Below are 11,678 nucleotides of genomic sequence, written 5' to 3'. Positions count from 1 at the left end.
ACGAAGGTAGCTGGAAAACCTGTGTGTCTTCTGTGTGGAGAAAGTGTGGCGGTACTGAAAGAGTATAATCTGAGACGACATTATGAAACGAAACACGCGGACAAAAACAAGAATATGGACATGGAACAAAGGCTACAAAAGGCAGAGGAATTAAAACGAGGCCTCAAATCTCGACAGGCTCTGTTCAAAAAAGCCAAATCACAAGGCCAGGCTGCTGTCAAGGCCAGTTTTATTTTGGCAGAAGAGATCGCTAAATCAGCCCGGCCATTTACGGAGGGGGATTTCATCAAAAACTGCATGATTAAAGTTTGTGACGAAGTTTGCCCAGAAAAAAGGCAACTCTTTTTAAATGTGAGTCTGAGCAGAAACACCATTGCCGAGAGAGTAGACCAGTTGTCCATCAATCTAAAAGAGCAGCTTGTGAAAAAGGGAAAAGATTTTATTGCATATTCCTTGGCTGTGGATGAGAGCACCGACATTTCTGACATTGCCCAGTTGTCAATTTTCATCCGCGGAGTGGACTCCAGCCTAAGCGTGACAGAGGAGTTTTTGGCTTTACGTCCTATGCATGGCACAACTACGGGGCATGATTTGTATGAAGAGGTGTCAAGATGTGTAAATGAGATGGAGCTGCCTTGGGAAAAACTCGTGGGTTTGACAACCGACGGAGCACCTGCGATGTGTGGACACAGGAGCGGACTGGTGGCGAAGATACGGGAAAAGATGCAAGAGGAAAACGCGACAGGTGAGCTGACAGCTTATCATTGTATCATACACCAGGAAGCGTTGTGCGGTAAAGCCTTGAAAATGGAGCATGTAATGAGCATCATCACGCGCACAGTTAACTTTATCAGAGCCAAAGGTTTGAATCACCGCCAGTTCAAGGCATTTCTGACGGAGTTAGAAACGGAGCATGGTGATTTGCCTTATCACACAGAGGTGCGATGGCTAAGCCAGGGAAAGGTGCTTCAAAGATGTTTCGAGCTTCGTGAGGAGATTTGTCTATTCTTGGACAGCAAAGGGAAAGACACAACACAACTCCGAGACGAAATGTTTCTGTGTGAAATGGCTTTTCTGTGTGACATTACGAGTCATCTGAATGCAATAAACTTGCAGCTGCAGGGTCGGGATCGTGTCATCTCTGATATGTACAGTACAGTGAAGGCATTTAAAACCAAACTGACTCTGTGGGAGACGCAGATGCGGAAAGAAAATTTGAGCCACTTTCCCAGCTGCCAGACCATGAAAGAGAAGCTCTCTACCAGTGCGTTCCCGAGCACACAGTTGGCTGATAAAATAGGTATGCTTACCACTGACTTTCGACGCCGATTTGCTGACTTTGAAGCACAAAAAAGCAGGTTGGAACTGCTCGGTAACCCATTTGCTGTTGACGTGGAAAGCTCACCACCAAACCTCCAAATGGAGTTGATTGACCTCCAATGCAATGATGCACTGAGGGAAAAATATGCGGCAGTGGGTGCTGCGGAGTTTGCCCGTTTCCTCCCCGGCACAATGCCCCAGCTGCGCATCCAGGCTGCTCAAACGTTGTCTATGTTTGGCAGCACATACCTGTGTGAACAACTGTTTTCTTTGATGAACCTGAACAAAACATCACACAGAAGTCGACTTACTGCTGAACACCTCCACTCAATTCTGAGGATTTCTTCAGCTCAGAGCCTTACCCCGAACATTGATGAACTTGTGGAAAAGATGGGACACCACCAAGTATCACCCTCAACCTCAAACAAGTGAACATTACTGTGCAATCACATATTTAGAGTTTTTACTCAGTTCAAGTTTAAAAGTTAAAATTTAATATTTGTTTTCACTGCATGTTACTTCTCCTTAAACAAAGTGTTGTTTTTGATTAATAGATTTTTGCACTTTATTTTTTTGTATTTCAATCCAATTATATTTTAAAAATATTTCAGTTGAGTGGATGATAGAAAATTGCTATTATTGTTTTTTCTTTGAAGTAAATTTAGCCCACTTTTGCTAAAATAGAAAATATAGTCTACTGATGGTGCCTTGAATACCGGTTTCTTTCATTTAATGTTCATGTTATGGGGATATTTATATAAAGGAAATTTGTCTTTTGTGTCTGTTGAAAATTAAAGATTACTGACAGAGCCATAAGAAAATATTGCTTTATTTATCTGATCATATTGTAATATATTTGTTAGGTTTTCAGTAGGTTCAATTAGGTTCACTAGACTATATGCGTCATTTAAAAATTTTTCAATGAACATTCGAACAGTCCGGCCCTCGTCTTGTAGCTGATTTTTTTATTTGGCCCTCCGTCCATTTGACTTTGACACCCCTGATGTAAGGGAATACCCCCCTGATTTGTACAAAAATGAATGTCAAAATATTGGCATTGGACAAACCATGTACACGATGTCCAATACCACCCAAAGCGGCGTTGATTCGTGCAAAGTATATGGCAAATGCCATATGGCAATTGCCAATTGTAACACCTCAAAAATCCAACAGGGGGCGAGTGCGCTCCACCTGGGTTTTTCATATTGGAAATGCAACCCAAGTCAACATCCAAAAGAAAAATTTTGAAAAAATGATATTTTTTTCAAAAACTTTTTACCCCTTAAAAAAGTGCTTTCTGGGCCTTTTTTCGAATTTCTTTCGCTTTTTTTGTCAATTACACATGTGTAAGAACTGTATGAATATACTTTTGTCCAATTTTGATATCAATTTTTTTTTTTTTTAATTACATGCGCATAAGGCATATGTTTTGTCCATTTGCAATATGATTTCATAGGAAGTCAAAAGTCAAAAGTCAAAAATGTCAAAATTTGGTAAAAAACTTCACACATCCTTAAAAAAGTGCTTTCTGGACCGTTTTTCAAAATTCTTTCAATTTTTATGTCAATTACACATGTATAAGAACTTTATCAACATACTTTAGTCATACTTTATTATCATTTTTTTTTTTTTTTTACTAGTGCATAAGGCATATGTTTTCTCCATTTGGAATATGATTTCATAGGAAGTCAAAAGTCAAAGTCAAAAGTAACGATTTTCCTCCGTGCAACTGGTGATCTGAAATGTGCAACTGGTGATCTGAAATGTGCAACTGGTGATCTGAAATGTGCAACTGGTAACCCAAAAAAAAATAATTTGATTCTATGTTTCCTTACTTTTTCAAAGTCACTGTGCATTTGCAATATGTTTTAATGGGCAGGTACCATCACGAATTTGTCATGCTATAAAAATCCTGCAGGAATGTGAAATTGACTGGCCCGATGAACTCGGGATGGCTTTGCAGTGATTCTGGGTCATCTCAATCGCTCGTTTGGGTTGATTTCAGAATGTCGCTTTTGGTGATGTTTTTTCACTATAGAATCATATTGCAAATGCACGTGCAACTGCTCACCCAAAAAAAAAATGTTTAGATTTTTTTTGTTTATGTTTCCTTACTTTTTCAAAGTCACTGTGCATTTGCAATATGTTTTTTCACTATAGAATCATATTGCAAATGCACATGCAACTGGTCATCCCCCCAAAAAAAATTTAGATTTTTTTTGTTTATGTTTCCTTACTTTTTCAAAGTCACTGTGCATTTGCAATATGTTTTTTCACTATAGAATCATATTGCAAATGCACGTGCAACTGGTCATCCCCCCAAAAAAAATTTAGATTTTTTTTGTTTATTTTTCCTTACTTTTTCAAAGTCACTGTGCATTTGCAATATGTTTTTTCACTATAGAATCATATTGCAAATGCACATGCAACTGGTCATCCCCCCAAAAATGTTTTAGATTTTTTTTGTTTATGTTTCCTTACTTTTTCAAAGTCACTGTGCATTTGCAATATGTTTTTTCACTATAGAATCATATTGCAAATGCACGTGCAACTGGTCATCCCCCCAAAAAAAATTTAGATTTTTTTTATGTTTCCTTACTTTTTCAAAGTCACTGTGCATTTGCAATATGTTTTTTCACTATAGAATCATATTGCAAATGCACATGCAACTGGTCATCCCCCCAAAAAAAAATTAGATTTTTTTTGTTTATGTTTCCTTACTTTTTCAAAGTCACTGTGCATTTGCAATATGTTTTTTCACTATAGAATCATATTGCAAATGCACGTTTCATCCCCCAAAAAAAAAATTAGATTTTTTTTGTTTATGTTTCCTTACTTTTTCAAAGTCACTGTGCATTTGCAATATGTTTTTTCACTATAGAATCATATTGCAAATGCACGTGCAACTGGTCACCCAAAAATAAAAATTTTGGATTTTTTTTGTTTATGTTTCCTTACTTTTTCAAAGTCACTGTGCATTTGCAATATGTTTCAATGGGCAGGTACCATCACGAATTTGTCATGCTCAAAATTTTTTAGATGTATTTTTTTTTGTTTCTTACTTTTTCAAAGTCACTGTGCATTTGCAATATGTTTTAAAGGGCAGGTACCATCACGAATTTGTCATGCTATAAAAATCTTGCAGGAATGTGAAATTGACTGGCCCGATGAACTCGGGATGGCTTTGCAGTGATTCTGGGTCATCTCAATCGCTCGTTTGGGTTGATTTCAGAATGTCGCTTTTGGTGATGTTTTTTCACTATAGGATCATATTGCAAATGTGCAAGAGTCAAGTGGACAAGAGTCCATCAGTCAATTAGATATCATTCTGACCACCAAACTGATACAAACTGACACCAAACCCACTTTTTCCAACTCGTTTAGTAGCCAACTATTACATACTTCAGAGCTGGCCCAAAATTCACAACCCCTTCGGTTCAAACCATAAAAAAACCATAAAACACGTAGTTACGTTCTAGCTGCGGGTCCATTTCTTATGTTATGTGTTGGCCTAGCTGAGGCGACCCCGAATCCCAAGTTTCGGCTCGATAGGTCATTTGGTGTCCGAGAAAAACCCTAATTGGTGCTGAAAATCCACTATTTTCCATGACTTGCTACGGGGTCCTTGAATGAGCTATTGGACAGAAACGTTGGGGTCTGTCTATATGGGCCGAGACGTTTGCAATGCACCTAGTCTTGCGACTCTGGGACATTTCTAAATGTCGTCATTTTCGTGATGCAAAAATGAATTGAAGTTATTTCAAATGTACGAGGCTGTTTCTCGGTCCGAGAACCGTCTAGAGCCACGTAACTCACCACGCACCATCTACGGGAGGTCTAGAACAGGTTTCTAAAGTTTCGGAACTCTAGGTCCGACGGTTCTTTTTTAGCTCCAACAAAGCTAACTATTGGAGCCACTGTCTGTCTCTACGCACCCCAATACGTCCCTCCTTCCAAGTTGTGTTTTAGTGTGATTTTTTTTTCCTTTGAATTTTTTTGGGAAAAATGACTGATTTACAGTTCATGGGGGTTGCCTAATCACACATATGAAGTTTTGGAAAGATCAGACTTTTTTAACCCTTCGAAACAGCCCCTGAGACACCAATTATGGCACTTCCGGTTGGCACAGGAAGTTATAAATCAACACATATCCTCATTGGGGTATGCTGTTACAGAATCCTGAGTTTTAAGTCCTTACGTTAAGAATTGACTGATCTACACAGGGTTGAATGCACTATGTCTATCAAACTGCATGCAGTGTATGGGTAAACACTTTTAGGGGCATTTTAACCACTTCCGGTTGGTCCAGGAAGCTTAGAATCAACACAGGTAGACCTCATAGTGGCCTGATGGACTGGTACCGAAGACAGGTTCATACGGCATTCATAACCCACATAGGCCTCAGGTTGAAATTAGGGGTGCAGGCAATGTATTCCTATGGGGAGAGATGACACTGTAATCTGTGAGATCAAAAAACACTGTTTTACTGTTAAGGGTTAATGCCACACGGTCAAGGTTAGGCTTGTTCAGATCGGGAGGACCTTAGGAACATTCATGTGGTGGAATTGTGCTTCTCACCCTAACGGTTCTCTCACTGTCACCCAAAAGCAAATGACATTGTGGTGCAGGCTTCATTTTGGGCCTACTATTCTAATGCTCGCTGCGCCTAGACCGAGCGAGCTACGGTCAAGCGGGATATCTCGCTGAACTCGGTACGGCCTAGGGATTATGGTAATGCCATTTCCTGCTCTCTGTGTCTTTAAGCACCGCACTTTATCACTCCATCCTTCCTGTGTGTGTGTGAGGGAGCTTTTCTTTGACATCTGTTGGGATTAATGACTGATTTACAGTTCAGAAGGGTTACCTAGTCACACATATGAAGTTTTGGAGAGATGTGACTTTTTTAACCCTTCGAAACAGAGAGTGTGACCCAATTAAAGGCACTTCCGGTTGGCACAGGAAGCTATAAGTAAACACATGTCTTGATTTACATAGCCACTTACAGAATCCCGAGTTTTAAGTCTTTACGTTAAGAATTGACTGATCTACACAGGGTTGAATGCACTATGTCTATCAAACTGCAGGCAGTGTATGGGTAAACACTTTTAGGGGCATTTTAACCACTTCCGGTTGCTCCAGGAAGCTTAGATTCGACACAGGTAGATCTCATAGTGGCCTGATGGACTGGTACCGAAGACAGGTTCATACGGCATTCATAACCCATATAGGCTTCAGGTTGAATTTTGTGGTGCAGGCTATGTATTCCTATGGGGAGAGATGTCACTGTAATCTGTGAGATCAAAAAACCCTGTTTTACTGTGAAGGGTTAATGCCACACGGTCAAGGTTAGGCTTGTTCAGATCGGGAGGACCTTAGGAACATTCATGTGGTGGAATTGTGCTTCTCACCCTAACGGTTCTCTCACTGCCACCCAAAATCAAATGACATTGTGGTGCAGGCTTCATTTTGGGCCTTCTTTTTTTCAAGTTTGCTGCACTCAGAACGAGCTACGGTCAAGCGGGGCGTCTCCTTGAACTCGGCACAGTCTGGAGACTATGGTGATGCCATTTTTTGTGTTGATTTCAGAATGCCATTTTGGTGATGGTCCCTCTCCGTTTAAACATATTGCAAATGTACAAAAGTCAACTAGCAAGTCAGGGTCCATCAGTCAATTAGATGTCATTATGACACCAAATGGATATCAATTGACACCAAACCCACTTTTTCCTACTCATTTAGTAGCCAACTATCACATATGTCAGAGCAGTCCCATAATTCACAGCGCCTTCGGTTTAAAACATAATAAAAAGGTAAAACACATAGTTACGTTCTAGCTGCGGGTCCAGTTCGGACATTATGTGAAGGCCTATGTGAGGCGACCCCGAATCCCGAGTTTCGGCTCGATAGGTCATTTGGTGTCCGAGAAAAACCCTAATTGGTGCTGAAAATCCACTTTTTTCCATGCCTTGCTACGGGGTCCTTGAACGAGCTATCGGACAGACACGTCGGAGTCCGTCTCTATGGGCCGAGCCGGTTTCAATGCACCTAGCCTTGCGTCTCTGAGACTTTTCTAAACGTCGTCATTTTCGTAATGGTCAAAATGAATTGAAGGTATTGCAAATGTACGAGGCTGTTTCTCGGTCCGAGAACCGTCTAGAGCCACGTAACTCACCACGCACCATCAACCGGAGGTCTAGAACAGGTTTCTAAAGTTTCGGAACTCTAGGTCTGACGGTTCTTTTTTAGCTCCAACAAAGCTAACTATTGCAGCCACTGTCTGTCTCTACGCACCCCAATACGTCCCTCCATCCAAGGTGTGTTTTAGTGTGATTTTTTTTTCCTTTGATTTTTTTGGGGAAAAATGACTGATTTACAGTTCATGGGGGTTGCCTAATCACACATATGAAGTTTTGGAAAGATCAGACTTTTTTAACCCCTCGAAACAGCCCCTGAGACACCAGTTATGGCACTTCCGGTTGGCACAGGAAGCTATAAATCAACACATATCCCCATTGGGGTATGCTGTTACAGAATCCTGAGTTTTAAGTCCTTACGTTAAGAACTGACTGATTTACACAGGGTTGAATGCACTATGTCTGTCAAACTGCAGGCAGGGTATGGGTAAACACTTTTAGGGGCATTTTAACCACTTCCGGTTGGTCCAGGAAGCTCAGAATCAACACAGGTAGACCTCATAGTGGCCTGATGGACTGGTACCGAAGACAGGTTCATACGGCATTCATAACCCATATAGACTTCAGGTTGAAATTAGGGGTGCAGGCAATGTATTCCTATGGGGAGAGATGACACTGTAATCTGTGAGATCAAAAAACACTGTTTTACTCTTAAGGGTTAATGCCACACGGTCAAGGTTAGGCTTGTACAGATCGGGAGGACCTTAGGAACATTCATGTGGTGGAATTTTTCTTCTCACCCTAACGGTTCTCTCACTGTCACTCAAAAGCAAATGACATTGTGGGGCAGGCTTCATTTTGGGCCTACTTTTCTAATGGTCGTTGCGCTTAGACCGAGCGAGCTACGGTCAAGCGGGATAGCTCGTTGAACTCAGCACAGTCTGGAGACTATGGTGATGCCATTTTTTGTGTTGATTTCAGAATGCCATTTTGGTGATGGTCCCTCTCCGTTTAAACATATTGCAAATGCACAAAAGTCAACTAGCAAGTCAGTGTCCATCAGTCAATTAGATGTCATTATGACACCAAACCCACTTTTTACTACTCATTTAGAAGCCAACTATCACATATGTCAGAGCAGTCCCATAATTCACAGCGCCTTTAGTTTAAAACATAATAAAAAGGTAAAACACATAGTTACGTTCTAGCTGCGGGTCCAGTTCGGACATTATGTGAAGTCCTATGTGAGGCGACCCCGAATCCCGAGTTTCGGCTCGATAGGTCATTTGGTGTCCGAGAAAAACCCTAATTGGTGCTGAAAATCCACTTTTTTCCATGCCTTGCTACGGGGTCCTTGAACGAGCTATCGGACAGAAACGTTGGGGTCTGTCTCTATGGGCCGAGCCGGTTTCAATGCACCTAGCCTTGCGTCTCTGAGACTTTTCTAAACGTCGTCATTTTCGTAATGGTCAAAATGAATTGAAGGTATTGCAAATGTACGAGGCTGTTTCTCGGTCCGAGAACCGTCTAGAGCCACGTAACTCACCACGCACCATCGACCGGAGGTCTAGAACAGGTTTCTAAAGTTTCGGAACTCTAGGTCTGACGGTTCTTTTTTAGCTCGAACAAAGCTAACTATTGCAGCCACTGTCTGTCTCTACGCACCCCAATACGTCCCTCCATTCAAGTTGTGTTTTAGTGTCATTTTTTTTTCCTTTGAATTTTTTGGGGAAAAATGACTGATTTACAGTTCATGGGGGTTGCCTAATCACATATATGAAGTTTTGGACAGATCAGACTTTTTTAACCCTTTGAAACAGCCCCTGAGACACCAATTATGGCACTTCCGGTTGGCACAGGAAGCTATAAATCACCACATATCCTCATTGGGGTATGCTGTTACAGAATCCTGAGTTTTAAGTCTTTACGTTAACAACTGAGTTATTTACGGAGGGTTTAGTATGTGTGTGTTATTTCAGAAAATCATAGAAAATCACAGAAATCTCGCAGAGCTCCGCAGCACACTTTAAAAAGATTCGTATGAACACCCTGCAACTGGATCTGTAACCGTTGAAAAAAAAAAACGCCTATTTGTGACCATTGCCAAGTTGTCATTGTTCCGTTTCTCTTAAATGACGATAGATAAATGGCTGGTTCTTTTTTTATTGACACCGGAGGCTCCTTGACTTGGGCCTTGACCTGAAGTGGAAAAATAATTTCTCTATTTCCATTTAGGACCTTTAATCCCAGAAAAACGGCCATAACTCAAAAACCGTCGAGGCCTAGACGCCATCTTGTTCGGGGCCAACTGCCCATTATGCCAAACCTACGCTCACCGAGTTTCGGCTTCTAAATATTTTCCGTTTTCGAGATAAGGCCCCGTCGTGATTCGTGATGTTTTGCCAAATTGCCATATGATTCCGTATGCCCTCTTGTGGGAAATTCCGGGATAGCGGAAAAACGCTCAAAAACTTGTTTATTTTATAAAACGGAAACCGAATGTCCGACAAAGTTCATTTGATGACTTCCCGGTAGGTCTGGCCCTACCGCACGGCCCGACGCCGACCGCGAATTTTACAAACGATTTCGGACGTCTAGTAAGGGACCGTACATTTGCAATATGGACTTTCTCACTGATCATACACGAAATGCCGAAATGTTCCCTTAAGGTATGTAAGGACATCTCTCTCAGCAGACAAAACATTACAAACAGCTAGCAGCAAAGTAGATTGGTCACGAAAGTCAGAAAAGCAATAAACTGAATCGCTTACCTTTGATGATCTTCGGATGTTTGCACTCACGAGACTCCCAGTTTCACAATAAATATTCCTTTTGTTCCATAAAGATTATTTTTATATCCAAAATAGCTCCATTCGGTTGGCGTGTTATGTTCAGAAATCCACAGGCTCGAGCGGTCACGACGGGGCAGACAAATTCCAAATAGTATTCGTAAAGTTCGTAGAAACACGTCAAACTATTGTTAGAATCAATCCGCAGGTTGTTTTTGCAATAAATAATAAATAATATTTCAACCGGAACGTAGAATTTGTAATAGGGGAGAGAGAGAAAATGTCTTTCTCGTTCATTTTTCCGAATAAAAGCCTGACACTATGTCTAAAGACTGTCCAGACCATGTGGAAGCCATAGGAAAAGGAATCTGGTTGATATCCCTTTAAATGGAGGGAAGGCATGCAATGGAACAGGGAGCTTTCAAAATAGAAGGCACTTACTTCCTCTTTGGATTTTCCTCAGGTTTTTGCCTGCAATATCAGTTCTGTTATACTCACAGACAATATTTTGACAGTTTTTGGAAACTTTAGAGTGTTTTCTATCATATTCTAGATTCTGGGCCTGAGAAATAGGCAATTTCATTTGGGTACGTTTTCAGCCCCACCCGTCCTGTTTCGCTCTCGGAGTGCACACTTGACGCTCTGGTCAATGATTTGTTTACCCCTGGATAACATGAAAACAGCCCAACCAGCCCTGCTGGCAAAAATGTCATTACGCTTCTTGGCAGATGTTTACGGACCAAATGTAACCATTTTATTTGTATTTACAGATGGTATATGCGTTTGTGTTTAAGGCACAAAAACCTAACATGTTCGAGAAGGCATTTCTGCCCCCAAAAATACGCATTTTGATTCAAAAATTAAGTTTCACGTTCAAACGGCTCTCCTGTGAAGCTGTGACTTGCGACATACGCCTAGTATCCTGAATCGGTTCACATATATTTACATTTGTTTAACACTTTTTTTTCTTTTTTTTAAATGATTCCATATGTGTTATTTCATAGTTCTGATGTTTTCACTATTTTTCTACAATGTAGAAAATAGTAAAATAAAGACAAACCCTTGAATGAGTAGGTGTGTCCAAAATTTTGACTGGTACTGTACATTTGCCAAGATTTCTAAAAAACTGTTTTTGCTTTGTCATTATGGGGTATTGTGTGTAGTTTGTTGAAGGGAAAAATTGATGTAATAATTTTTGAAGAAGGCTGTAACTTAACGAAATGTGGAAAAAGTCAAGAGGTCTGAATACTTTCCGAATGCACTGTATAGGCCTAGTACCTACACACATGTGCACACGCAGCCACACACACACGCATTAACACCTCCAACTGAATGGCTAATGAGTTGCCTTGATCAAGTCAAGCTGTGTTTACAGGTACAGCACGGGAGGAAACTAAGACTTGGTAGGCTACCAGACACTCCATAACCGACACTC

The sequence above is a fragment of the Oncorhynchus clarkii genome, chromosome 17 (assembly GCF_045791955.1).
Source record: "Oncorhynchus clarkii lewisi isolate Uvic-CL-2024 chromosome 17, UVic_Ocla_1.0, whole genome shotgun sequence".
NCBI lineage: Eukaryota > Metazoa > Chordata > Actinopteri > Salmoniformes > Salmonidae > Oncorhynchus > Oncorhynchus clarkii.
This window is presented reverse-complemented; position numbering follows the sequence as displayed.